Source organism: Chaetura pelagica, unplaced genomic scaffold (assembly GCF_000747805.2).
Source record: "Chaetura pelagica isolate M959 unplaced genomic scaffold, ChaPel_1.0 scaffold559, whole genome shotgun sequence".
Classification (NCBI taxonomy): Eukaryota; Metazoa; Chordata; class Aves; order Apodiformes; family Apodidae; genus Chaetura; species Chaetura pelagica.
In genome coordinates, this window is record NW_009970722.1 from 1,443,378 (window position 1) to 1,460,231 (window position 16,854).

Below are 16,854 nucleotides of genomic sequence, written 5' to 3' on the forward strand. Positions count from 1 at the left end.
CTGTGCCCCGCAAGATCATGGAACAGATCCTCCTGAAAAATCTGCTGGGGCACAGGGAAAATAAGGTGATTGCTTCATTAAGGGCAAATCTTGCCTGACTAATTTGGTGGCCTTCCATGACAAGGTTACAGAGATGGCGGGTAGTGGCAGAGCAACTGATGTTATCCACCTGGATTTGCGCAAGGCATTTAACACTGTCCCATACAAAACCCTGGTCTCCAAACTGACAAGACATGGATTTGACAGATGGACAACTCAATGGATAAGTAATCGGCTGGATGGCTGCACCCAGAGAGCTCTGGTCAATGGTTCAGTGTCCAAGTTCAGGCAAGTAACAAGTGGTGTTCCTCAGGGGTCAGTACTAGGACCAGTGCTGTTCAGCATCTTTAGACAGTAGGAATGAGTGTATCTTCAGTCAGTTTGCTGACAATACCAAGCTGTGTGGAGTTGTTGACACTCTAGAGAGAAGGGATGCCACCAAAAGGGACCCTGACAGGCTGGAGAGTTGGGCCAGTGGCAACCGCATGAAGTTCAATAAGGTCCTGCACCTGGGTTGGCGTAACACCTGACACAAATACAGCCTGGGGGGAGAATGGCTAGAGAGCAGACCCAAGGAAAAGGACTTGGACAGACATGGACCTGTTGGAGAGGGTCCAGAGAGGGGCCACGAAGATGATCAAAGGGCTGGAGCACCTCTGCTATGGAGACAGGCTGAGAAAGTTGGGGCTATTCAGCCTGGAGAAGAGAAGGCTCCGGAGTGACCTTATAGCAGCCTTCTAGTATCTGAAGGGGGCCTACAGGACAGCTGGGGAGGAGCTTTTCACCACAAAGGGTAGTGATAGGACAAGGAACCTTCCAGCACTTGAAGGGACCTACAGGAAAGCTGGGGAGGGGCTTTTCATCAGAGCAGATAGTGATAGGACAAGGGGTAATGGTTTTAAACCGAGAGGGGGGAGATTTAGGTTAGATATTAGGAAGAAATTCTTCACTCTAAGGGTGGTGAGGAACTGGAATGGGTTGCCCAGGAAGGTTGTTGATGCCCCATCCCTGGAGGTTTTTAAGGCCAGGCTGGATGAGGTTTTGTGCAACCTGATCTGATGGTAGGGTTCCCTGCTCATGGCAGGGGGGGTGGGACTTGATGATCTTTAAGGTCCCTTCCAACCTTAATGATTCTATGATTCTATGACACGTAGCCTAGTCTTCCGAGTTGTGTTCCTCCTACTCTTCCTCTTCCACATCTTCTTACATCTTTTCAGTCCTGCCCCAGCAGGCCAATGAAAAGTTATCGACTGAAGTAACCTAGGAGGTTTGTGCTGGGGAATGCTCACTCAAGTCACAGCATAACTTCCATTTCTCCTTTACTTACACAAAGGCTCATGCCAAAAAGTAATAAGGATAGTAGACAACAAAATGGGTGAAAAGATAAAACATTTAAACCGTGGGAAAAATAGCGGTTTTGTGCAAAAATTATTTTTTTCTATGTTATTTTTTTAAAATAAACTATTACAAAAGGTTTTCATATTCCAGTCAACTGTCTGGGGTTATCATGAGTCAAAAAGTTAAGTGTGCTTATATGTTTTGCTGATCTACTGCCAAGAGGGAAAAGCTAATTATTTTTGCTTCATGGAGTTATTAAGCACCCCTTATAAAGCAAGACTAGTTATGTCTACTGTAAGACCTGTTTCCAGAAATCTGCTAATAAATCCAGTACCTTGCAAACAGAAATACTGCTCCCTGTGAAGAGAAAAAAAAAAAATATGCCAAGGTGGATAGATCTGTGTAAAGAAAGATAAGTTGGAAGATTTATTGTTTTAAAGGGAGGGAACAAGTAATTTCCGTGTGCAAAAATGGATGTGTTCATCCTCTTGCTTGTGATTTCTCTTCCTTGTGTACATCTATATAGAAAAACAGGATGGAGACACACCCTATTAAGAAGTCAAATGATTCTTTAGCGGAATGAAAGCTAGTTGAGATGTTTGTGCTGAGACTATAAATTGCATGTGTTCCTCCTGCCTAACCCGTGCAGACCACTTCTTTGTTGTTAACCAAAAGTACTAATAGGAAAATTATGTTCTTTATATGACTTCAATTAACTCTATACTCATAGGCTGTGAAACAGAACAGCTTCACCAGTCATCATTAACAAATTAATTGTAGCTGGAGACAGACTCCAAAGATTGCAGGAGGAAGGCTAGATTTTCAGATCCACATGGGGAAAGAAAATACTCCAAAAGTCACTGAATATTAAGAATTTTTTTTTCTTCTCTGAGTGTCTGCCCATATGGATTCAACTCACTTATGGTGACTTTCCAGCAATCTCACAAATCACAGGGTGACCTTTAAAAGATCCTAAAGACAGCTGGTTCAACAAGGAGCAATTAAAACAGCTCTCCTTTAACTGGGGCATGAGCAAAAGGCACAAGAGGAATTCAGTAAACCCCTTGCCCATTTTATCTCAGATATGGGAATAGTCTTAGGTATGTTAATGCATTGCCAAAACTCTCATCCTTTCATTAGTAACAAACTCTTAAAGTGCTGAATGAAGAATTTCCAGAAAGATATGGCCAGACTTTCCACATCTCCTTCTAATGAAACAGAGAGTTGACCTACCTGGTACAAAGAACAAAGTGCTCTGAAAAAATAAGATGTGAAGCTTAATTCATCCTGCATTTGATGGTGGCTGTAAGGATAAAAAAGGAAGGCTCTGATAGATTAGTTTAAGCTGCAATTAAATATTATTATAGTAAACTCAGCAGGACATTCTATCAGTACTTAATTCCAGTGAGTTACAAGAACTTAAATTTGCTCTGTAATTAAATTGACTGAGTGATTCCCATCACAATGACAATTTTTGCACCAGAGGAAGTCAGGTTTAAACTGGAGGAGGAACATGCAGCTCACAGACTGGTAACCATGTCAGTAAGATCTCTGGCAAAGGCAAGAATAAATCATTCATTTCTAAAATGATGGGAGAAGGAGCAAAACAAATCATGTTTGTACAGAGTTTTGACAAAAAGAAGCTAAGAGAGCTTTAGGTACAGCTGATGGGGAACTGATCAATTTGAACAAGAAGAGGTACCTTACAGATCTATCAGCTCACAGTGAGCCTCCTGAGAACAGACAGACTTGTATGGTTTTAGACCACAACTAAGCAAGATTGAGGTAACTAAGCAAGATTGAGGTAACCAGGAGGGGTGTAGGAGTAGCTCTTGATTCTGGAAGACTCAAGAACGAAAAGCTGGTGTGGTACCAATGCACAAGGACTGATAACCAATGCTATCTGGCCCACAAAGGAGATATCCTTATGATCACATCATGCCCAGTCTTCCCTAAGAAATCAATCTTCATATGAGAAGAATGACACTGAGAAAAATACACCACCAAGTGATTGCACGTACAACAGTCCACCAGCCTCCCTCAGCAGTGAGCAATCACTCAGTAGCAGCTGCTGAAGAACTTAATTCACTGATTTACAAATAGATCTATGACTCAGCTAATTTCTTAACACAACCCAACAGGAACTGTGGAGGGACACTGTATCTATATTATTCCTCTCTGGAATCAAAGAAATATTCTGCAGGCCAATCAAACCACCTTAGGCTTTAGCTTGCCATAGGAGATTCATAGCATGCTTTGAGTTTACACCTCAGAGGAACAATAGGAGTTACTGTGGAAAAAGAGAAAGGGAGTGGGACCTTCAGCATACCACCTGGGAGTCTTATCCATAGATAGCATTCTCCCAGTCTTGGGCAGGAGGGCAGAAAATTTTGCCACAGTATTGTGGTATTCAGTGATAAAAAAACAGCCAACGCACGGGGCTCATGGAAAGTACACAATAAAAATTAAAAGGAAACATGAAAATCTTGAAGAAAATGGAAACAAGGAGGAAAAACCAGTCAGAGCACAGAAAATCCCTTAAACAGTATTAACAACAGTGATGATGTATGTCTCTTAACCTAGGCTACCTAGAATGATTAGTAATGTTTATGATATTTCAATAGAAGGACATACTGGAGTACCAGGAACATACTGCTGAACTTCAGATGTTAAGAGATGGAAATAAATGCCTTTTAGAGCACATATAGATGGAGCACAGGTTCCCATGGGGTTGTAGTCCTACATTCCACACCTGAGATCCATACTATCAAATGAAAGAAACAAAAAAGAGCAAATCCCGCAGGAAATGTACAGGTTGTGGCACAGTCCACACTGTAACATTTTGGCAACTTCATTATGTTGTTTTAGCAGTAATAAATACTACTTAGACAACAAAACCCAAATGAGTTTCATCAAAAACAAAGCCCATACTTCCTCTCAGAAACTCAAAATTAGTGATATAATTGATATAAGTGATGAACACGTGACAATTCTCACTGATCTTCCAGCCAAATCAGATAGGGTAAAGAACTATTTATGCATTTATATTTGCAAGATACATACATGGGAAACTACTCTTCTCTTTAATGTAACACATGCCCCCCACCTATAACATGCAAGTTCTTGAAAATGCCATTACTGCCTTTGAACTGTACATTTCCAGAAACCCAAACCTCCGAGTATCAAAACTTCAAATAGAAAGTACTACAGTAACTAATGTTGTTTTCAGCTGTTTCTCTTGGTTACAAATGTATTGGAAAGCTTTGGAGAAGATGGAGTCTGTGTAACTTTCTTATTATGGGTTTGTTTTCTTCAGTGTGTGGGATGCTAACAGGTGTACTCATCATGATGTTACACACCAAATGCTGTTCTCATGTTGCTGTAGTCATCAGGTCGAGATTCAAATCCAAAATGCATAACTTCGCACCCTCTTTTGTAAATGTTTCAAGAGTCAGCTCCCAAAGGAAGCTTAAGCTTCAGGACAGAGTGCTTGTGACTCCCTGCCTTGTGAAAACTTCATTGTCCCCTTCACACAAGCTCTAACAGAACGACTAGGAACAGCTGTTGACATATACACTATCTAGACACGGCTGTGCTAAAAGGATAAAGTGACAGACAAAAGCTGCTTTGCTAAAGACAACTAGCAAACACAAGCACTTCTGTGAGTATACAATGAGAGAGAGATGTGCTTTGACAGCAACACACCTCATTAGAATTTTTTCTTTTACATAACAAAACCAGCTGGCACAGTGCTCAGTCTCTGAGGCAAAATCTGAATCATAGAATATATTGAGTTGAAGGATTGTGGAGCCCAACTCCCTGCTCTTCACAGGACTACCTAAAACTTAAGACTTAAGAGTCCTTGAACTCTTCTGTCAGGCTTAGTGTCATGAACTCTTCCCTCAGTAGACTGGTCCAATGACAAATTGCATACATATGTACTGCAGATCCACACAGAATCTGAGCTTGGATTGCAGAGTTCATACTATTAATGAAGGAAAAATGGCCATGCTCCCCAGATATACTGCAGTAATCCCTAATGTTATTTGTGCTCTTCCTGGCTGAGATAAGAATCACTTTTCATTACTATTTCAGGATTCATATGCCTATATATTAAATTAACTCCTCCTTGACAGTAAATTGAAGAAAGAAGGGAATTGATGATGATCAGGTATGATGACTTCTAGCATTTTCAGTGGAGACTTACATAACAAATGTAATTCCTTTAAAGACTCCAAGCTTATTTTAGCCTCTGAACTTTGCCATGGCTCAGATTATGCCTTGCTCTAGGAAAGATGCTGTCCACCTTTTTTTTATTGCTGGAGCTGACTACAGTCTGTTCTTATCCAGTTGCAAACAGTCAGTGGCTCATGACTCGTTAAGCCTCACAAGCAAAAGGTAGGTTTTTTGCTTATCAATCCAGATGAACAGCTGCCACTGCTATGCTGCACCATGCTGTATTAAGAGCCTTCCCTACTACTGGCTTCCTGAGGGCAGGTAGGAGGACAGTCTTCTAAATCATGGAAAGAACTCAAGCAAAAAGATTCAGGTTTTTCAAAGCAAGCCTGTCTCTGGAATAGGAAATTCACCTACCAATATAAGACACCCTTGAGCACAAAATGACACAAATTAACTTGAGTACTGGACTCTGTCTCATTAAGGATCTGGCAAAAACATCATACTTAATGCAACGATGAAATGTCAGAAGGGTCTGTAACACATTCATACTACTGGGAAAAAAAACAAACCACAAAGCTTGAACTTGGAACAATCAACACTCAAGAGCTTCCACATCTCCCCACCCTCTATCGGGGCCATTTTCTGCTCCAGCCTCAAGTCCTGCACCATTGCTGCTGCACACAAAACCTTTCCAGCAACAAAAATGTTCTATAGAAGGCAAGGGGTAAATGCTTTGTAATTTGTCTTATTATGCCAGGGAAGTTTTTTTATACATGAACAGAGAAGCGATGTAATAAATGGATAAAAGGGAGAGGTGTTCTTACATCTTTCTGCACATACTTACTACAGCAAGCTTTAGAAATGTCATCACTAATGACTGGCAAGACCTGTGGTCTTTTACAGGAAATGCAAGAATCCTATGAACTAAGCACAGGGAAAGACTCTATTAGCTCAGGAGTACAGGTGGCCCATAATCATTAGCCTTTTTAGGCTTATTACAATGAGGTCAGGTGGTTCAGAAGGCACTCTGCCTATGCTTATTGAAAAAATGCAAAACAGATATGGATATATTCAAAACACGTGGTACAAAACTCTGTACTGACTGAAAGTCAAATTGGGGTTTCAGTACTCTGAATTATCTGAATAATAAACAGCTTTTGGCATATACCAGAAATTACTGGTTGCCTGGATAGCCTCTTCTTCAACTCCTACATACTGTAATACTACATCCATCCTCTCAAATAGAGTCAGCAGGAGAGTTCAGAAAATTACCAGGGGAAAAAAACCAACAAAACAGTGCAGTTTCTCCAGCTCAAAAATTCCTTGGTTTAGAAAGAAAAGTAACTAATTTAGGGAAACATCAAGGTTTTCTATACATCACCCTGTTGTTAACCGTGGTAACAAGACTGCAAGCATGCAGACAGGCTCAAAAGTCTTGGCAGCAAGAGGACTCTGCAGCAAAGGTCTCTTCATATGGCCACAGAATTACAAAATAATTCAGACTGGAAGTGACCATGGGAGACTTCTAGTGCAACCTCCTGTCCAAAGCAGGGTCAGCTATGAGACAAGGTTGCTCATGGCTTTACCCAGCTGGACATGAACAACCTCCTTTTTTCAAATTATTATTGTTGCCTCTTATCCTCCCACCATTCATAGCTATGACATGTCTGGTTCCATCTTCCTGACAGCCTCTGTGTATGTGCAGGTGGCTCCTATTAGGTCACACCAAAGCCGTCCTTCTTCAGGCTGAAAAAAACCCGTTCCCCAGCCTCTCCTCATATGACATGCACTCCAGCCCAAAACTGTCTTGGTGATCCTATGCTGCACTCATTCCCATTACCTGTAGTGAGGATCCCCAAATCAGACTCAGTACCTGGAAGTGGTTTCACAAGTAATGAGCAAAGAATAATCACTTCCATCACTCCCTGGGCCACACTCTTATTATACACACATCCCAGGGTGCTGCTGGTCTTTACTGATTCCAGGGCACAAAGCTGGCCCTAGCCCAGCTCACTGCCCAGCAGGGCACCAGGCTGTCTCTGCAGAGGTGCTCTTCAGCTCTTCAGTCCCCAGCCTGTATCACTGTAGTGGTCTGCCTTTTTAGGGGTAGAAGTCAAGGTTTCTCCTTGCTGAATTTCATCAGGTCCTTGTCCATCTATTCCTACCAGCTGTGCAGGTTCCCCTGACTGGCATCTCTGCCCTCCAGCATACCAAGAGGTAGACCCCCAACTTGGTGTCATCTGCAAACTTGGTTAAAGTGCCCTCCATCCCCTCCTCCGTATCACTGATAAAGATGTTAAACAGAAAGGTCACAGAACAGACCTCTGCAGTAATTCGCTTTTTACCAGCTCACTAAGCAGTGTCCCTTGAGCCTGACCACCAAACCAAATTGTTACCTATCTAGTTGTCCATCCATCCAAATAATAAAATCCTAAGTTGGATACAATAATAATGTAGGACACAGCAACAAAAGCCTTGCTAAAATGGAAGTAAATGAGACCTGCTGCCCTAACCTCATCAACAGATGCAATTGTTTCAACACCCAACCTCTTTAGATATTACTTATTCCAGCAGCTGCCTAATGATGCCATTTAGATTCAGATTTCCTTCCTTACACTAGTTCCACTTTTTTTCTCTTACAAACTGTTCTGAGGATTTTAGAGAGTGAGAGTTACTAAATGCTCTGTGAGCTTGTGACACTGTCTGGGAAGGGACAAGAAGAAAACAGTTTCACAACTGTATGGTAGTGTTCATAGAAACAGAGAAAATTAAGAAGTAAGAAGAAACCATAATATTCCATAGAAATAGACCATTTCTACAGAATCACAGAATGGTTGAGGTTGGCAAGACCTTAGGTCTCTTTCCTTTCCCCACAAAAGGCAACAAGATTGTTTCTTCTCCAAAATTAGTTTAACAATTCAAGTGACAACAACTTCAAGAATAAACTGTTTTAACAGGACTCTCAAAGCTCTTCAAATAAATACTCAGTATCATGGCTCTGACACAATCTTACAGAGGTTTTCTTCAAAACACTGTGAGTGTAAAGAACAATTTCCTGTCTTAATTTGTAAACAATCTAAGTAACTTAGCAGAAGATTATACTTTAATACACATAAGAAGTAACTGTTCTAAACACAGTGTTTTGAAATTCTGTGCCAGGAAGCTTTTATTTTAAACCAGCAGGAAGCCATCTCCAAGAGGGTCACCCATTTACAAAAACCCATTGATGGGAGAGGTTGCTCTTGGGCTGATACCAGCTGTGTTGCCCAGCACAGGCAAAACATGTTCAGACCCACCTATACACATGGGACCTTTATTTAAAACTTTCTTAGTAGTCACAAAGTCTTCTGTAACTGATTTGCTCTAACTTTCTCAGATTGTTTTAATTAAAACACTTGTGGAGTTTTTAATCAAGACATTTGCAGGAATTACTGATCTTAATTCGTAGATGTATTCTTTTTTATATATAAGACAGAAGAAAACTGTGGACTTTCTGCCACCAAAGATCTGCCTTTTTTGCACGGTGCAAGGCCTGCTCAGAATGTTTTGCAGAAAGTTGGTTTTTTTCAGGTAGTTTATCACATGTGACATATTAAGTCCAGACAAAATCTCTTTGCTTGTGAGAACTGGAAATACACAAGGGTCAATCAAGTTTACCAGATACATTTTATGTTCCAAAAACATACAGAAGGGGTCCAGTGTTTCAAGAGGAAAGGAGGTCTCCTTGGGTCTATATTCCCTGTTTGAGACCTGAATTTAGATCACTGATTCTCAACAGCACTGACTTGCTGGTACCAGGCCCCAGGGATCACTTGCAGAGCAACAGTCAGCCCTTCTTTATACACCTTCTCATCAACTATACCAATTTTTGTGCATAGCTTAACTTTGACATAACACACCATGCACTAGCCCATTATTCAAGTTTCATTATGCCCTTGTAACCATGTTTTAAATGACAAAGATAAATAATATTCATTATTTGTTAGAAGAGATAATTTAATTCTTTAGGGCTTCCAAGAAGGAGTGAGGGACAAAAGGAAACTGACCTAAGTTGAGAATGAAGAGAGAACCTCTTCTTGGGCAATTCCTACCAAACAACCAATTCTTTCTTTTTTTCCTAATTGTCACAATGAGGGGAAAACATTTAGAGCAGTGTTGTCCTCTTAAAGCAGTAAGAGAGAGCGACTCACCTGTTAATAATGAGTGAGCACACATCCAGCCTTTGCTGCAACTGGGCAAACTCTGCCAGGCAGCTGGACAAAACAATTGCAAGAAGACAGTTAGTTGAATTAGTGTTTTTCATCCTGTTTTTGTGTCATTCATTGCTCCTCTAAATGTTTGAGGCTCCTGTGGTAAAGAAAGGAGCACGTAGAACCATTTAAGCAAAACTTCCTGCTGTGCATCAGACAACAAGGAGGCCCCTCTAAACCAGCACAATGAGCGAAAGAGTTTCTTGCTGCCAGGGTCAACCTCCTTGCTGCACCCAAATCAGCTTGTTCAGAGCTCATCACTTCTCTGCCCTTCACTGCACGAAGACATTTCTTTAAACAAGTCAGAATAGTCACTGTCACTGCAGGCCCCCACAAAACCTGCCCCTAGCTGAACAGATAGTAAATGGACAATCATCAGACAGAACACTGATGTGTCAAAGCTGTCTTTAAAAGATGGCCTGCCAGATGCAAAGTGACAGGGTGCTGCATGTCAAGGTGCTTAGCTTTGCTCAGGGTAAGTATAATCAGAGCATCTACCTGCACTTTCAATGACCTGGTTGTAGAAACAAGTTATTAGATAATCCTAGCCATAGTAGAATTCTCTCAACAAACCCCTTCTCCTGTACCAACTTGACTACTATTTTTCATGCCCACCTAGCTTCATAATTCCTACACAAACAATTTTTACTCACCCTTGTGACTCTCATTTTGTAGACCATTACCTAACATTTCAGTTTTTCGTTTTACTTCTTGTTACGCAGACATCAGATTAATAAGAATACAAGGATATGAAAAAAAATACAAGGATATGAAAAAAGAATAGTTTGTTGAACAGAGTACACAGCTTTGCACTTCCCGCAAGAAACAGAACACCAACCTAAGGGTACATATTGCCTGAGAACTGGAAGTCTGAAGAGGTGCTGCCACAATCCTGTTGATGTTGGAGAGTATTATAGCAGATGTTTCCTGTCAAGTGTTACGCTCTCTGTACAATACATACTAATATATTCCTAGCAGTCACTTTAAGCAAGCAAACACATGCAAATGTTAAACATCTTGATTGAATTATCTCATAATCCACTGCTCCATTTGTTAATGTTGTATTCCTAAGCAACATTGAGAGTCCATCGGATTATTGTTTCCTTCTGTTTTATAATGCATTGTGAAAAACTACTAAACAACACATAATCATCACACACAGAAGTGAACAAGGCAACAGATCTTCTAAATTCTTTTTTTCAATTACTGTTTGATTTTTTTTCATAGCTAAGGAAAAACTCTAGTACAATTTTTAGGCTAAACTGTGGCCACAACATTTGGACACATGGTAAGATGAGGTGGTTTTCATTTGCTCTCCAGCACAGATTCAGGAGAGAGGCCCACCACCTCAGAGGGCAGCAGCCAAGTGTACAGGAATTGATTCAATTCCTTCACATGAGAGCTACTATTATTACCAAGGTCCAGAAGTGTGCCAAAAGAAACAACTGAGTACACTACAACACGAAGGTTAATTTTGTAGACACAAATCAAATTACACCTTTCAGACAACAGTGAGGCTCTCATGATCAAAAAAGTGTTTTTCCAGAGACATTGTGATGGCACCATCAAATACAATAAAGAATGGCTATCAGGACCCATCTTTCTCTCATGAAAAACAAATTAAGGGATGTTCACATACAAGACTCTTTTGCAATCATTAGCTCTGTTCTTCTACTCCGGTAACATCCAGTAGGAAAAAATTTCCAAGCATTTTTCATTTTTTGTGGAGTAGCAGCTGTATTACTAAATGCCAGTTAGACATGCTTAACATTAGCATTTCCTAACTTCTTAATTTTCTCCTAAGCACTACTTCTGCTATCCTACTATTACAAATCCCACCATGTCCTTTGCAATCATCTTTATTTTAACACAGTTTCTCCATTTCTAGTGTTAGAATAATGAATATACAGTAAATAAGGAAGATCAGCACTTGGCAACACAGTATAAATCTTTTTTAAAGTACTATGTTTATTAAGTGTGCTTTCCCTCCCTTGTTAATCAAATATTGTTTTTACTCTTGTCCATACTATTACATGATGCAGATAACAGTTGGTCTGAGAGTCCTTTCCTTTATTTACTTCTTCTAATTCACTAACAAAAAGACTTTTAGAAGGATTTTTAAACAACTCTTCCCAGAGAACTACACATGCACTGAAAGCCAAATTATTACTAACTCAAGCTGTCGTATTTCAATATTAAATCCAGTTAAGGAAGTGGGACATGTCTAAGAAACTCATGGATGGAGACTGGTATGAGTAAGAACAAAATTTACCACTCAATCATTGTGTATAAGACGGGTCTGCTTTGCAGCTACCATCTCAAATGGAATAAATGCTAATCTGAATGAATGACAGTCTAGATTTGAGACAAATACTTAAGGGATTTGTTCCAGGTGTTGGACTGGGTGTACGTGGCAGGGTTTGCCAGCAGCAGGCTGCAGTGTGGTCTTTGTGAGGAGGGGCTAGGACTGCCCCATGCCAGACACAGCCGGTTCCTGTAAGCTCCCACAAACCCACCACAGGGCACAGCTGAGCCCAGCTGCCAAGCTGGTGGCCCCTGTAGGAAAACAGACTTTAAAAGGACAAAAAGCTGCACAGCAGTAAGGATTAAGGAAGAAACAGTGAACACTAAAGTCAGAGAGGAGAGAGGGGGAGGAAGAGCTGCTTCAGATGCTCAAGCACATATTACCCTGCAGTCTATGGAGAGGAAGGTGGTGGAGCAGATGGATGCTTCTTGACAGCAACTGCAGCTGGTGGAAAGCCCATATTAAGACTAAATTTCCTTCCTGCAGGACTGCAGGCTATCAGCAGAGCCAATGCTGGAGCAGGACAAGAGTGTAAGAAGGTGGGGCAGAAGGGAGCTGTTACGGGCTGACTCAACCCCATTTCCCATCCCCTTGAACCACACAGGGTAGAGGAAGTAGAAGGATGAAGGAGAGAAGTAGAGCCTTGGAAAAAAAGGACTGGGGGAAAGTTGTTGGTTTAACTTGTGAGTTTTCTGTTTCTGACTATCCAAATCTATTTTAATTACCTCACCTGTGGGCTCTTTCATCCTATTTCCTTCTGCTGTCCTGTTGAGGAAGCGGGGTAAGTGACTGAGTAGGCATCTGGCAGCCAGCCAGCCAAGGCCAACCTACCATAAATACTAGGATGCATATTTTGTATGTCCATTTTAGAAGCTTCTAATAAAATCTTTAACATTGGTATAACCCAAATAGTGGCAAAGAAGGCAAAAGTCAGGCAGTTTTGGAAAGTTATGCAAACAGGATAGAAAACACCTAGCATCAGATGACAATTAACAACATTTCATGAAAGTCACTATTTTAAAGTTCATTAGTATTTATTTCATTAAGTTAATTTTGGCCAATACCCACAAGCTTTCACTGTCAGATGTTTTACTCACCTTAACAATTCATACCTTCTATTATAACTAGCACTATGTAACACAAGATCCCTCTTCTAAAGACAGGAGTAAGTCTTAAGCAAGGAGAACCTACCCCGAGTAGAGGAGGAACACTTAAACAATCTAGACATACATGATTGCATGAGGTCTCAGGTGCTGAGAGTAACTTCATGGCCACTCTCTGCTCTCTTCAGAAGGTTGTGACAATTCAGGGAGTCTTCCCAGGACTGAAAGCAAGCAAATACCACTCTTCTCTTCAAGGGTGTCAAGAAGAAATATTCAGAGAACAGAGCAGTCAGTTATACCTTAATCCCTGGGAAGGTGATGGAGTGAGTAATCTGGAAAAAATTTCCAAATCATGGAGGACAAGAAGGTGTTCCATCAGCAATCAGCATGGATTTATGAAGAAGAAATCATGACTGACTAATCTGATAGCCTTCTACAATGAGGTGACTGACTCAGAGAATAGAGAGAGAGCAGTGGATGTTGCCTACCTTGACTTCAGCAGGGCTTTCACCCCTCTCTTCTATTACACCCTCACAGACAAAATTATGAGAGACAGAATAGGTAAGTCAACAGTGGGGTCAACTGAAACATGGCTGAATTTCAAGGCTCAAATGGTAGTGCATCAAACAGAGAAGAAATAGAGACAGGGGATGGGGGGAATACTGAAGACAGTGCCAGACTTTTAAAAATAAGAGGAGTCTGTTAGTGCACAGTGAAAGGAAAAGACACACTGGACACAAACTAAGTTCAAGACATTTTGTTTCTACTTATTAAAATACTCTTCTACTCTGAGAGTGGCAAAATACTGGCACAGGTTGACCAGAAAGCCTGTGGAGTTTTCATCCTTGGAGATACTCAAAACCCAGGTGGACGTGACACTCAGCAACCCACTTTAGTTGATTCTGCTTTAAACCAGTGTGTTGGACTAGATGACGCCCAGGTATCCTTTCCAGCCTCCACTATCCTGTGATTATTTATTTCTTTTTTTTGCCAGAATAAATAGTCACAGAAGAGTTTTTGAAATAATTTTTAATATTTTCTTTCCAGTGTGTAAGCCTGAAGCATGAGCTTTTATAGGTAGATATAAAAAGGGATTCTGTGACAGTTGTTCCTGGGGCACATAAGACCAGTCCACTAGAAAGTAATAAAAGGAATAAAGAAAGAAAAAAGGCAATAAATCATACACTAGTAAGCAGTAACCCTACTAGTTAGCAGGAGTTAAGCAGGAATTGTTACCTATTCTCTTCTGAATGTTCTACTCAGAGCACAAAATACTTCCCTTACTGATTTTGTTATATTGGAAGTGAGACACAGAGCAGAAAACAGGGATGCTGTCCCTCACACTAAACAATATGCTATCTGGTATCAGACACCACATTCTCAAAGAGAAATTTTTTCTCTTCCTATTGCAAAAGTACAGATAGAGGTTTTAGAATTTTAATACTAAATATTATACTGGTGTGCTAATTCTACACAGAATTGCTCAATCTTGCTTTTTTCTTTTTGCCTCATTGTATTGTGAATATTTTTGTCCTTCCTAAAGGCTTTTTTTTTCCTTGCAAGTTGGCTAATTAGTCCATTTGAGTAGAATCATTAATGCCTTTGGGCATATCCTTTTACACCTTTCACTGTCCCACTGTATGATTTCACTGACACTAGTGGAATTTTTCCTTCTGGTTACAGACACATGGAGCTGAAATTCAGTTCAACATGAAACGTATGATGAGAATCAACCTCTCTGTCAGCCAGTCCTTCAAGTAATATACTCTATTTCAGACAATGACATTCTAAGATTTTACTTAAAAATATGTCTTGTAGACAACCATCTTTCCTGGAAGTTCAGCAGTTCCTTATGGTGGGCTGCACTGGAAATCCCAGAAGACATGATGGCTCAGTAATTCATACAGCAAACTTCTGAGGAAGGTTTTTATGAAGGTTTTACTCCTTACTGTGTTCCAATCCAGTATATGAGAATCGTGGTTTGCTTAAGATGAACTAAGACTTAAGACTAAGACTTAAGATGACTGTGATTTCAGGTCTAAGCTGGGCTCTTCAACGAGTGAGTCCAGCACTGACAGTCATAAATTAAGCAGGTTACACAGTTTTGGCCACCAAAGCATGAGAAATGCCTAGACATAATTTTAACAGAAAATTAAAATTCAGGTTTTTTGGATCGTTGTCTGTGTAAATGAGTCACAAAACAAAAGTGACCAACTTTGAAAACATGTACATTTAAATCTTAAGGAAAACAAAAGATAACCACAAAATTAAAGAAAAAAAAATAATCGTGTCCTGGATACAGACTGCAAACATCATTAAGAATGGCTAGAAAAATATTTACATCTTTCCATTACTATCAATTGCTCAATTTTATTTAATAATCAGACTTAGCTCCACAGAACTAAATAAGGCAGTAATCACTATGAGACGATCTGTGCTCCAGAAGGTCAAGTAAACATTGTCAAGAACATAATTCAAATAGTCACTGTGTTATTGAAGGGGACTTAAGTACATTCTGACATATTTAGTGAACTTTAAGAAGACAGGCAAATATATTTAAATGCCACTGTTTCTTCAAGACTTACAGCAATGCAGATATTTGGTTTTATATTCAGAATTATCCTCTATTTCATTTATATAGTATTTCAATATAATGGTTTTCACTTAAACAATGAGAATTTTGGTTCTCTAAACAAAATAAACACAATACAGCAAACCCTGATGGAACAGTATTTCCTTAAATTAGATCAGCTACCTACAAGTAAGGAGTATTTCCCTGAAAAGTATGTAAAGCATTAAACAAAGTTGCAAGCTCTGAATTTAGTAACTTCTAGAAACTTTCTGAATAGCGGAGCACCCTAGTATCCTTGCCTTTCAAAGAGAAATCAACCTTTTCATACAAGCTACATTTCACTTTTAAAATTTCTGTTTCTTGATCACACACATTTAATGGGGGCAGCAGATCAGTCTTAGAAAAGCTATGCAACCAGGTCAGCACTGACACAAAATATACTCAGTGAATGCCCCTTCCCCAACAGAATATATAAGGCAGTAAACTCCAGCTTAATCCTCTTCTGTCAATATTTACAGATAATTTAGGCCTAGGTGAGACTTATTCAAAATTCAGCTGCTAATACAGGATCCACATCCAGCAAATATTTTAAGAGCAGACTTAACTTGTCAGAAATAGTTCTAGATATACTTCTAACCTGCCCTGAAACTGGGAATGTATTTAATGACTGCTTGTAGTCCTAGTCCCTCTTGGGACATTTTGTATCATACTAGATTAAGTATTTCAATGGCTTAAAATAAAAGTGGGGGGTTGTTTTAATTATTTTTTTTAAAGCTTGTTTAGTTCTGAACTAGTACTTTATCTGTTTTAAACTTTCATGACTTTCCTAAGAAGGGTTGCTGGATTAGGCTGTAAACAATGATTTACTAAGAAAAAGAGTAAAGTTATGCAGAAAAGGAATTACAAGTCAAGTGTTTGTACTCTCAAAAAGGCTTAACCCATTTAATTACTTTTGAAAGACAGGAATTAATTAAACCATTTTCATTCAAAGTAAAGGCTGATTAAAATAGTCTAGGTAAGATCAAGCATCACTGAAACTAATTAAAGCAACAAAGCTCATCAAGATGG

General features: G+C 39.8%; 1 protein-coding gene across 1 annotated transcript in view; it reads right to left on the bottom strand.

Annotated features, from left to right (window-relative positions):
* PGM5 (phosphoglucomutase 5) overlaps positions 1-16,854 on the bottom strand; it is a 67,109-nt gene that overhangs the window by 39,786 nt on the left and 10,469 nt on the right. The window lies entirely within an intron of this gene.